The sequence below is a fragment of the Lactuca virosa genome, chromosome 8 (genome assembly GCF_052849685.1).
Source record: "Lactuca virosa cultivar CGN04683 chromosome 8, Lactuca_virosa_CGN04683_v6, whole genome shotgun sequence".
NCBI classification, from domain to species: Eukaryota; Viridiplantae; Streptophyta; class Magnoliopsida; order Asterales; family Asteraceae; genus Lactuca; species Lactuca virosa.
The window spans coordinates 10,464,746-10,478,526 of NC_136433.1; positions in this window are offsets into that span (position 1 = coordinate 10,464,746).

Below are 13,781 nucleotides of genomic sequence, written 5' to 3' on the forward strand. Positions count from 1 at the left end.
ACTAACAGTTGGAATGTCTAAACTGGGCTTCACCTTTGGGCCATTGCTAAATGACACAACATGGGCCTTGCCCTTCCAGTTAGCTTTGGGAGCCGCCTTTCTTTTCTACCATTTGCTTTGACCAATGGCGAGAACAGGAGCATTAGTAGGAGGGGCTGGATTCTTTCCCTTCATATTCGACTCAACAGTCTATAGCAAGTTGTGGAGTTGGCCTAATGTGGTTTCTGTGTTGTTCAAATGATAAGCCAAAATGAATCGATCATAACAACTTGGCAAGGATTTTAATACCATGTCAATGGCCAACTACTCATCAAACCGCACATTGAGCCTAACAAGGCGTTCTATGTACCTTTTGATTCTTTTCACGTGGTTGCACACACATTCTTCCTCTTTCATTTTGGTAGCTATAAGAGCTTTGACCACTTCATATTTCTCTTGATGAGCTCTCTTGTGGTACTTTTCCACAAGGTCATTGTTCGTCTCCTAGGGCTAATAGTCCTCATAGAACCTCTGCAACTCAGGGGCCATAGTAGCGACCATGATGCAAGTAAATTTTGTTGCATCGTCATAGTGTTTCTTGCAGGAGGCTAGTTGTTCTGAGGTAGCATTGGCTTCATCGATTTCAATAAGTTTTTCTTTAAGGACATATTCTTTTCCCTCGAATCGAAGAGCCATCTTTATGTTACGCATCCAATCGTTATAGTTGGTGCCATCAAATGTCACCTTGGACACGATCGAGAGAAGGGAGAAACCTGAATGGTGGGTAGAGGATGAAGGATCAGAAGCATCACCATGAGCAGATATCTATAGAGAAAAAGAAAAATAGTTTTTAGTTAGATGACAACAATCCTTAATATTTTAACCCATAATAATAAATAATTAAGGCTAGGATCCATAGTAACAATTCACAACCAAGAAGAGGACTGTTGTAATCTTATTGTGAATTTATAAAGGTAGGTAAATTTTTTTTACCAATTTCGAACTATGAAATTCCTAGATCTTTTGAGATTCATTGAATCTTATCAATGTCATGTTTAATCTCAGATTATGCTCTTCTATTTGTGACTGGGATACCGAAGATCACAACAAAATGTGAATAACCATACAAATATGCTTGGCACTCTCGATGTCATTTATAATCTCCAATTAATGTGTCGGTTAACCAAACACGCTCCATTAACAATGATAATCTTCGAGACACACATTATTGCCCTTTATAGTCACTATTAATGTGTCGGTTAACCACACACGCTCCACTAACTACATATAAAGCGTAATGTGTAATATTATGGATTAACATACTTTTCATATTTTTCTTAAAGTAACTAAGAGTGAGAATTTTTAAAAAGTGGTTTAGTTACGTTAATAGCATTATTCTTTTAATGAAGTTAATGTCCTATCAGATCTATTCTGCTAACGACCCTCCACCAAAGAAGGAAGCGGTGGGTGAGAGTGGACATCCATTTAACTACCATTTTATAGGCACATTCCTTATACCCCCTTATAGTTCAACTTCGTGAATGAGGCATACTAGCGATCCAACTGACTTAATCTTATACATATAGTATATTAAACTTATATATATATATATATATATATATATATATATATAGTATAAGGTGTTTTTCAAAACTTTTCTAAAATACTAGGTTTAATTTAAATTTCGAAATTAAAAGAATTAATTTAATTTAAAATAAGCCAATTAAGATTTAATCTTTATCTTTTAATTAACAATTAATTAAATAATTAAATCGTAAAGATAATTCACAAATTCAAGATAATGATATCTGATTACAAAGATAATTATTTAGTTTTACACAATTAAAAAGCGTTATCTAAAGTAATTATCCTAATCAATTTTGAATTAAGCAAAAAAAAAACAATTACACTAATCAGAGGGTTCACCACGTCGTGGCGGACAATCGCCACGTCGTGGCAGAATGAAGAAAAACGTGGATCCGAAGATCTTCATGTCGTGGCGGAAAAACACCACGACGTGGTGCCGCAATAGAATGTCGATTATGTCTTTCCTCCAATTTGGGTTTTGTTCAAGTTCAAGCAATGTACATTCAATTGTTAGACAACCATACACTCTGATACCACTGATGGGTTTTACATGTAATAACATGGATAAATCCTTATACACTTAAGGGTACATGCAACCTATTAGATCTAGTCATAATACTATTGAAGTAACATTCTATTGAACAACTAGAACCCTATAACCTTAGGTAATTTCGAAATTCATAGAAGTAAACATACCTCTTGATTGTTGTAGTAAACAATCAAACAATCTTCTTAAAAACTCTTAAAAGCTAGCATCAGAAATCTCGTGTCTTTGATGGTTCACACCTAACCCTAACAACAAGGACGCTTAAATAGAGAGGAGAGGGGAGAAGGAATTTCGACTATGCCTTGGTAAAAAGGAATGACCGAAAAAAATGGATCCTTTAGGGTCTATTTATAGTTAGATTAGGAAACTCTAGATAACCCTAATTTGAATATTATATTAATATATCAAATTAGGTAATTATGTACTCCCTAATTATCTATAAGGGATATTCTAGAAACTCTAGATTATCCTCCAAGAAACCGTCCACCTTCACAGGAGGAAGGTTCTGGAACCTCTTGTTCAACTACTGAGCAATTCCAATTAGACCCATGTACTTTTAATTAATCCAATTAATCCCAAAATTAATTCTATTTAATTATTAATTAAGTAATACTATTTCTAATTAATATATTATTTCCATAACATATTAATAAATTCATTTATTGCTATTTATTAATCATATAATAAATAAATAAATCTCTCTCTCTCTCTCTCTCTCTCTCTCTATCTCTCTCTAAAAGTCATCATATTCAATTACTAAGTTTGAGGGAAACCCAAAAGGACTTTGCTAATAATTCAAGTATATACTAATTCAGTTATTGGCTTAGACACATAACGCAACAGTAACTTTGTCTCACAACCACAAAGTTGCATTTTAGTTATATTTATAATGTGTTTATCCAACCAAATCTACGAAGAAAGTTGTGCCAGTCTCCAAGTTTATTGTTACACTTTTGAAAATATCAATCCATGAACAGGTACATATATTAAGAAAGATGAATCTGATTTGGTTTTAGTTCTTGTTTGTCGCCATGGGTTATGCTGACATAGTACGTAACCAAGACTATGTGGCATTATGGCAGAGGACATGACATGATGTCTACTTGGAGCAAGAGTGTCTCTTATGCACGACTCCACGCATTAACCGTAGAGTAATTTCACCTTGGCACTAAAAAAAGAAAGACATCTACAAATGGGTAATCCATGCATGAATGCTCCCTTATCTATGCTTTATTATGATAACATGACTATTAAATCTCTTAGACAAGCAAAAATATTGTACATGAATAAATATGAGCAACAACATGATGTCACACTCAACCTCAACTATAAATACGATTGTCGAGTATGTAATACCCTAATTTTCTTAATGATTTTAGTGTTATGGTTTCAAAATAATCATAACATAATGTCATGTTTTCCAAAATAAAGTCCAACAAGTTTTTTAAACATTTGTTAAGGTACTATCAAGTTTGGGTGTTACTAAATTCATACCATCAACAACCAAATCACGCAAATAAGAATTAAAAAAAAAAAATCATAACAACAACCTATTTATAAGTTCAACTCAAACCATCTTCAAAAGTTTTTATATTATGTTATCAAGTTTCTTCTAGCCTTCGAGTACTAACTTGAGATACATGACATAAAAGAAAGTAAACGCGTCGTACATAGGTTTTTGACACAAAATCTTTTCTTTTAATAAAAAATATTTTCAACTACTTTTATAGAAACTTGCTTAAACGACATGAGTATATTGATAAGATCTTTAAATTTACTATAATTCCATAAAAATTTACAATAACAACTATTTAAACATAATGTGTTTCAAATTATAATTTTCTCAGGCTCAAACTCTTTAAATATTTAATTTATATTTTTCATTTACTTAAACTCTTCAAATATTTTAAAATGCACTTTTCCTTTACTCATGTAACACCCTGTTTTGAAAAGTACTTTGGTTGTTGTTAGGCGTGTCAGACCCAACAAATAAAGGGGTACAATATACTCCAAAATAATCTCACTATATTGCACTAGAAAGGTAGTACAAGACAAGTAGGGCCGATCCACAGAGACACGGGACAATCAGTCTATACCTGTTTTGCGTAAGGTATTTGTTCACAAAAGATTAAGAGGGGGGTTTTGAATGCAATGATTAAACAAACAATTAAAAACACAAGTAGACAACTAAACGAATGAATTAAGTTCAGATTTTTGTAAGGACTCCAACTTCATGTATGACAATCCAACAATGTGAATCAAAGATGACAAGACATTTGTTTCATTCTATCTAAGTTGGTACTTGAAAGTGTTAACAAGCTCTAATACTTTCCATTCACCACATTAATCAATCAAAACAAGCTCTTTAATTAATCCTAACCTTGCTAACCTAATCTAAACAAGCTCTTAGAATTAGATTAAAAGATTGCATTAAGCTTATTGTAAATGTTCCAACAACACCCAATACTCCTCACAAGCTCGGGAGCGTAAGAATGTGTGAAAAGATTTACACTAAATTCATTCATAAGAAATCAATTTAATGCTTGTTACTTAGTTCAATTCACAAAACAATTACGGATTTTGCAAAATGAATAACTTGAATGACCTAACCCTAATTCAAATGGCCAATAAGAATTATTATTGATATCAAACATTCGATTGAAATAAAATCAGTTTCACTAGATAGAAATTAAACACAAACATCAGGTCATATGATTTGATTCACAACCAAAAAGTCAAAACATGAAATTGGAGAAGTTAGGGTTCTAGCCACACATGGCTAGAACAAGATTAATAAGTTTAAAAGATGAAATTAAGTGCTAAAGTGCTTACAAAGAAGAAATTAAAATGTTTCCCAATGATTAACGGACAAACCCTTGCTATAACCCTTGAATTCTCCTCTCCAAAAGTGCTCTGGTATGTTCTCCTTGTTTAAAAATGACCCAATTCCCGTGATATGAAAAATAGGAAAAACTGCCAAAAGACAGTTTTTGGGTCGAACACGGCCCGTGTCAAAATAGGCTAAACTGACACGGGTCGTGTTCAGCAGTCAACACAGCCCGTGTTGATTTGCACTAAACTGACACGGCCCGTGTTCAGCATGGTCAACAGCTTCTTCTTGGTCAAACACGCCCCGTGCTCACTTTTCAGTGTAAATCCAACACGACCCGTGTACCCCTCTGACTCCGAATCCAAACTTGATTTTTCCAACTTTTCCGTTCGTCGTCCGATCATCCCGAAATCTTCACCAATGCTTCCCGGCACCTCCCAAAGCGCATTCCAAGCTCCGGTTTACCTGAAAAAGACAGGAAAGTGTGCAAATAAGGTTGTTCTAGAGACTAACATGAATATGACGAAATGCAAGAAAAAGGAAGAACAATTATGCTATATAGATGCATGAAATGGGACTAAAAGGTGTGCAAAAAGGTGCACAAATTGCACCTAACAAATCTCCCCAAGCTTAGACCTTTCTTGTCCTCAAGAAAGAACAAGAACCGGACAAACAGGACGATTTCTAGATGGCAAAAAGAAACATAGAACAAATGGGGATATAAAGATCCTAAAAGCTAAGAATGAATGCATGCAATGAAGACCATGAAAAAGAAACATATGTACAAAAGATACTAAAGGAACAAAAATGAACCAAGAAAAAATTTAAGAACACAAGTAATATTTTTTATTTATTTTTATAAATATGGACATATACGATCAGAATTTACATCAATGGGGCTCCAATCATTAATACCTAGGCGACCATCGTGCTACCTTCCACATATCACAGACTCCCAAAGTGAGGAAGACCACGAAACGGTATAATCCAATAATCCAACTATAGTTTTATTTAAACTTCATACCTTAATTTGCTTTTGCGAGAAAAAATAACACAGTTCGGGATCTCATGTCCTTAAGACTAGATAGTCAAGAATCAGAATCGACGCATCCTTAAGAACCCGTCACGGCGAATCAACTTTCGTTGAAACAGTGAGCCCACCCGAAGGGGCCCAGCTCCTATGCTTTCACTTTTTCGAGAGCCACAAGTATCATATCACACAGTTCTTCATTCGCCAGATTTGACTTTGAGATGGCTTTTGATTTTTTGATTGAACTTGGATTTGTATCTTTGTTTTGAGCTTGAGTTCTTCAATCTTTTGAATTTCTGAAAATTTCTTCGTTTGAGTACTTGAAATTCTGATTTGGGTACTGAATATGACAGTTGTACCCTTTCTTCCTTCTTGACTGTGTGGATCTGATACTTAAGCTCTCTGTTACCGCGAGGGTAACACGTGTCAACAAATAGGTCCGTGTTCTGTGGGTTCAGAGTTGTCGATAAGGATTCTTTTTAAACATTCAGAAGCAAATCATCCTAAAGTTGTTATTACCGCCCACAAAAACGTTTCAGTATGCCATTTTTTTATTATCTAAGGCTGGGGTCTCGAATTACGGTGTTTGGGCCGCCTAGTTATGACAGCTGATTCTACACTTCCGGTAACTATCCGGTCGCCTCATAATTTTTTTCATTTGAATTCTCATTTTCCCACTTCATGGAGCTATTGTATGTAAAGATTGTATTCATCTCGTATTATTTTTTTTTTGGAAACAATGAATGAAAATGGTATGCAAAAAGTAGAAAATATTTTGGGTTTTATAGATTTTAAAATGCAGAATGCAAGAAAAAGAAAATAAGAAGGCTAAAATCTTTTTGAGTTTTTTTTATGCATGAATATGAACATGAAATGCATGGATAAACCTAATGTACAACTCTACCCCTCACCAAGCTTAAAGATAAGCATCGTCCCCGATGCTCGGAGAGGGTGGAACAACCTAATCACCGGAAGGTGGTGCGGGATGGTAGTCGGGTCGGGTAAGGTCCAAAACAGTCATAAGTGCACACAAATTAAAATTTTAAGCAAAATGTGGACGATTAAAGATATGGAAAGAATTTACCGAATCGTTCTTAGAGTCTAACAATTGTGGTGAGAACCTTCTCTTCATCTTCCCCAAGCTATTCGTGAAATATTTTTGGAGCCCGAGAGTCATTTTCTAGGCAAAAACAAGTTTATAACCATTTGGGACATTAAAATTTTGAAATTTACCAAAGACTAAAAAGTTTTAAAAGAAAGGACAAAAATAACCCCGGGTTGCTTCCCGGTTAGCTGTCCTTTTTTAAAGTCGTTGGCTCGACATGACCCCTGAACATGCATCAATCTAAGTATGTGGGGCTCTCCAACTTACTAAACTTTTCGCCACCTCCTTCAATGGAACACTTATCTTGTACTTGACTTTCTTTTTGCGTGGGAACCATGTTGGACTTAGACCCTTAATGACAAAAATCGTCCAGTCGACCCCTTTCTTGTACTTGTCCAGTAAGGTGGTCAAATCTTCCTTCTTTGATAAGGTGGTTGATTTGATGACCGGTTGGGTGTCTTCCTTCTCAGGGTACATATCCCTTGAAGGGTCCAGCAAATTTGTCGTTTTCGGCTCTTGTGGTTGGTCTACCGGTGAAAGGAGTTTCTCATTGGTAGTGGGTGGCTCAGCCTCTTTTTTGTCAACCTCCAACACCTCCTCTACAACTTCCATGTCAACATTCTTAATTTCTACTTCTTCCTTGATAACCTTCTCCACTTCTACTTCTTCCTCCTCTTCCCCATCTTCTAATTGCAATCTTGAGTCATCAACATTTTTCCCATCGTTCAAGGTGATGGAAGAAACGGTATGCCTTGGTTCCTCCTCCGTCTGCGATGGTAGTTTTCCCCGAGTTTCCAATATACTCACAGATTGAGTAAGTTGTGAAATTTGTTGCTCTAAGCTTTTAAGGCTAGCTTTGGTTGTTTCTTGGAAGATCTGGGTAGTAGTGGCAATGCTTTTGACAAAGTCTTCCAAGGACATGCTCGACGTTTCAGGTTGTTGGGGAGGTGGATAATATAGTTGTTGGAACTGTGGAGTTAGTTGGTATTGGTCATTCCCCCAAGCTTGGTATGGGTTTTGCATTGGTTGTTTCCCCAAGCTTGGGTGTTTTCCCACCATTGATCATTTTGAGGTTGATCATAACTCCATTGGTTTGGCCAGTAGTAGCTTCCCATTTCTTGCACTTCTTCCCATTCTCCTTGTAGATATGGACACATATCGGAATTATGTCCATTTTGAGTGCAAAAATCGCAAGGAATAGGTGTGGGTTGCGTACTTTGGTCATTTCCAATCATCATAACTAACTGAGCTAGCTCAGAAAGTTGGTCTTCTGTGTAAGGAGTATTCATTTCTGAGCGACACTTTTTTTTCTGTTTTTTTTTATTTATTTTTTTGTTTTTTTATAGAGATGTACCTGCTCACAAAAATCTAGGCATAAACAATTAGTAACACCGTGTCCCCAGCAACGGTGCCAATTTGTTAGGCGTGTCAGACCCAACAAATAAAGGGGTACGATATACTCCAAAATAATCCCACTATATTGCATTGGAAAGGTAGTACAAGGCAAGTAGGGTCGATCCACAGAGACACGGGACAATCAGTCTATACCTGTTTTGCGTAAGGTATTTGTTCACAAAAGATTAAGAGGGGGGTTTTGAATGCAATGATTAAACAAACAATTAAAAACATAAGTAAACAACTAAACGAAAGAATTAAGTTCAGATTTTTGTAAGGACTCCAACTTCATGTATGACAATCCAGCAATGTGAATCAAAGATGACAAGACATTTGTTTCATTCTATCTAAGTTGGTACTTGAAAGTGTTAACAAGCTCTAACACTTTCCATTCACCACATTAATCAATCAAAACAAGCTCTTTGATTAATCCTAACCTTGCTAACCTAATCTAAACAAGCACTTAGAATTAGATTAAAAGATTGCATTAAGCTTATTGTGAATGTTCCCAACAACACCCAATACTCCTCACAAGCTCGGGAGCGTAAGAATGTGTGAAAAGATTTACACTAAATTCATTCATAAGAAATCAATTTAATGCTTGTTACTTAGTTCAATTCACAAAACAATTACGGATTTTGCAAAATGAATAACTTGAATGACCTAACCCTAATTCAAATGGCCAATAAGAATCATTATTATAATCAAACATTCGATTGAAATAAAATGAGTTTCACTAGATAGAAATTAAACACAAACATCAGGTCATATGATTTGATTCACAACCAAAAAGTCAAAACATGAAATTGGAGAAGTTAGGGTTCTGGCCACACATGGATAGAACAAGATTAACAAGTTTAAAAGATGAAATTAAGTGCTAAAGTGCTTACAAAGAAGAAATTAAAATGTTTCCCAATGATTAACGGACAAACCCTTGCTAAAACCCTTGAATTCTCCTCTCCAAAAGTGCTCTGGTATGTTCTCCTTGTGTAAAAATGACCCAATTACCGTGATATGAAAAAAAGGAAAAACTGCCAAAAGACAGTTTTTGGGTCGAACACAGCCCGTGTCAAAATAGGCTAAACTGACACGGGTCGTGTTCAGCAGTCAACACGGCCCGTGTTGATTTGCACTAAACTGACACGGTCCGTGTTCAACATGGTCAACAACTTCTTCTTGGTCAAACACGCCCCATGCTCACTTTTCAGTGTAAATCCAACACGACCCGCGTACCCCTCTGACTCCGAATCCAAACTTGATTTTTCCAACTTTTCCGTTCTTCGTCCGATCATCCCGAAATCTTCACCAATGCTTCCCGGCACCTCCCAAAGCGCATTCCAAGCTCCGGTTTACCTGAAAAAGACATGAAAGTGTGCAAATAAGGTTGTTCTAGAGACTAACATGAATATGATTAAATACAAGAAAAAGGAAGAACAATTATGCTATATAGATGCATGAAATGGGACTAAAAGGTGTGCAAAAAGGTGCACAAATTACACCTAACAGTTGTGGTCTTGGAGGCCCAGGGTATAGGCAATTCGGTCGATTAGGGGTCTCCGGTTCTATTCAAAATGTTTTAAGGCTTGGGTGTGTAGTCAGGAGCGTAGGGCTTGTCGCCACCTTTTCGTGGATATAAAGTTCATCGGAAACGGACTTAGAATGAAGGAGTTATAGCACTTTAAAGTTATTGGCAATATTGGTCCTTAATAGAGAATGATGGCAAGAAAGGACCATGCATGCAAGGTGGCCAGCGCAAGAGTACGCCCAACGTAGAAGGGTTAAGTAGTCGCGGATGCTGGAGACGTACGCCCAGCGTACGAGATGTACGCCCAGCGTACGAGATGTACGCCCAGCGTACGCTCAGAGACCCAAAACCCTAATTTTAGGGTCAAGAACTATATAAGGAACATTAGGACTCAAACCCCAGCCCTTATCAGCCTCCCCAACCTCAGAAAAACCCTAGAACGTCTCATCCCTTCATTCCTGTGTGATTTTGATCTTGAGAAGCCCATCTTGGTGGTTTAAAGCTTGGACGAAGAAAGAAGAAGTTGGAAAAGAAGGACTTGGGTAGCTTGAGCTTATAGATCCGAGATAGCATCATCATTTGGGACTCTTTGGAGGTATAAAGTTCATAACTTTCCTCAAGTATGCTTAGATCTAGTGTAGTGTGGTTTTGAAGTCATTTTGGTCCCAAGTATAGAACTTTATGGTTCAAATCCGATTTCTGGACTTAAAGTTGCCACTCTTAGTTCTAAATGAGTCCCTAAGGCAGAAACTTGTCATCTTGAATGTCTTAATGGGTTCATGCATGATATCTAGCTATTTCCATCGAAGTATGTTGTCACATCTCAAGCTTGGGCTTATTTGGTGGGTTGAAGGCCATCAAGTAAGCAACTTTATCGTTTAAGACGTTGAATGAACACTTTGGTTCATACACCAATGTATAAACCCGTACCTTCTTAAAAAAAACAAAATCAACATCCAAAGTTAGTTTGGGGGTAAAATATGACATGTGTCAATGTAAATTGTCATTTACGACAAATATTATATAGACTTCACAAGTGAATAAACAATACAAGGTAAATGTACCTCAAAGAAAAACTCATCAACAATCAAAATTTAAATAAAATCATATAAATTAATTAATACTCATACGAGTTCCAAAACATTAGTGTTTGATAAATTGATTAAATTAATACACAGAACTTCATACTTTTTCAAATATATTTTTTTAAGAAGAAACAACTCAAATAGATAACGTGTAATGCCTGCATTTTTCATTAGACATATCGCCGATAGATCCTTATTTATGTAAACAAATTAATGTAAATTGTATTATAAATAAATAAATAATCGAGAATTATTCTTATGGGTCAAATCGGGTGATAACTGTTCCTGGTCATTTGTTTTGTTTCAACGACATCGATGAAGTGTTGAGATGATGTTCTCAGCACACCCCCTTGCAGTGTCATACAGAGGCTTGATCCTATCATGTGGCTCAGTTATAGGCTCGCTCATGATAGACCCAAAGTATATTCTAAAAGCACTCATATGAGTTGAAATAGGACTATATGTAGCATGATCACATACTTAGAATGATAGATACTTATCATTATTTTATATAAGTAAAAATAAATACTTATATATTTATTTGACTCATGAGAACTATTGTTGAGTTATAAAACTTATATTTTTATAAGTAAATAATTATAAAGAACACATTCACTTGTATGGGGTTACAAACATGAATTCACATATTTCAGGTAGAACTTATACACACAACAAACACTTGTACGAGGTTACAAGCATGTATTCACATAAGTAAGGTAAATACTTATACGTTATGAACTTATACTTTCTAGTTAAGAACAATTTTTATATAAGCTGGACAGCCAGTCATAATTACATGAATATACTTTAGGTTATAAAATTACAGTGTGTCAAAACTTGTAGAACTCACCAACTTTATGTTGACACATCTTCAGAATGCATGTATTCTAAAGGTCATAAACAGTTGGAAGAACATGCACACTGAAGAACTACATAACTTTTAATTATTATCTATATTTTGTAACGCCAAACTGTTAGGCCTGTATTGTATTTTAGTAATGGACAATGATCATTTAATCTCTATTTCGATAATAATAGAAGTTTATATTCTCTTATTTTGTACTATTCAATGTATGTTCAATAACTGTGATCCATGACTACAAGCCCGACATTTCCGCCGCCGATTGGGGGTTTGACATAAAAGCACAACATCAGAAGCCATATTGGGACTTGGAACCTTTTTTGGTACCCATGGGTAAATGGGATGACATTACCATGGATTTTATAACCAAGTTGCCAAAGACGAGAAAATGCCACGACATGATCTGGGTTATACTAGACCGGTTGATGAATAGTGCATACTTCTTAGCCGCATAAGATACTTGGTCTATGGAAAAGTTGTCAGAAACCTACATAAAGGAGATTTCCAGGATTCATGGTGTACCCTTAATGATTTTATCAAACAGAGATACTCGATTCACTACCAGATTCTAGAAGAGTATGCATGAAGAAAAAGTTACAAAGTTGTGTTGAAGTACTGCCTACCATCTACAAACGGACAAACATAGTGAAAGAGCTATCCAAAAATTAGAAGATATGTTCCGGGCATGCACTTTAGAATTTGCTGGTAACTGGGGCGATCACCCACCATTAGTCGAATTCGGCTACAACAATAGTTATCACTCAAGCATCAAGATGCCTCCTTATGAAGCATTGTACGGGAGAAAGTGTTGTATGCTATCTTATTGGTTAGAGGATGGAGAAAAACACTTTGTTGGTCCTGAAATAGTTCAATAATTCATTGATAAAATGAAAATCATATTAGAAAGAATGATAGCTGCTCAAATTTGTCAGAAAAGCTATGCAGATATGAAGTGATGACCTATAACTTTTAAGGCCAGTGATCAAATGTTACTTAAAGTCTTTCCATGGAAAGGACTTATCGGATTTTGTAAATATGGGAAGTTAAGTCCTCGTTTTATTGGACCATTCATAGTTTCAGATTAAGGTGTCTAAGGTCTTAACTAAATTGGTATAATATTATGAATAAAAGCAAAGTCCTTTTGGGTTGCCCTCATAACCAGAAATAGCTAGAAATGATATTAGGTAAATGGGGAAATGATTTATTAATTTATTATATGATCACATAAATTAATTAGAAATTAACAACAAATGGTTGGAATTAAATAATTATTAATCAGAATTAATATGGAATTAGTTCATGATTAATTGGAATTAATTAAAGGTGCAATGGATGGATTTTAATTTTTCAAAAATTAAACAAAAGAATCAATTCTAGAATCCTCCATGGTATGTGCGATTTTAAGGAGGGTTTTAGGGTTTCTAAAAGGCTCTTATAGTTGATAACTGACTTGAATAGATAAAATCTGTATATTTTATTATTCAAATCAGGGTTTATCCTAGAGATCCCCTAGCTATAAATATGACCCTTTCGCATCGTAATTTCTTTCCTATGGTTCTAAGAAAGATGAAATCTGAATTTCATCTTCCCTCTCATCCCTCCTCTTCATTCTAGGATTTCTAGGGTTTAGGTGTAAGTCATTAGAGGCATCCATAGTTTTAGTGCTTGCTTTCCAAGGAAGGTTTGAAGAAATTATATTTCTATATTTGATTATAGCAAAAGGTATGTAATTATAATATTTTAATTTTCGATAATACATAGGTTAGATTAGTTTTCAGAGTATGTTGCTATTATGAGGAAAACCATAAATCTCTAGGTTGAATGTGCCCATAAATT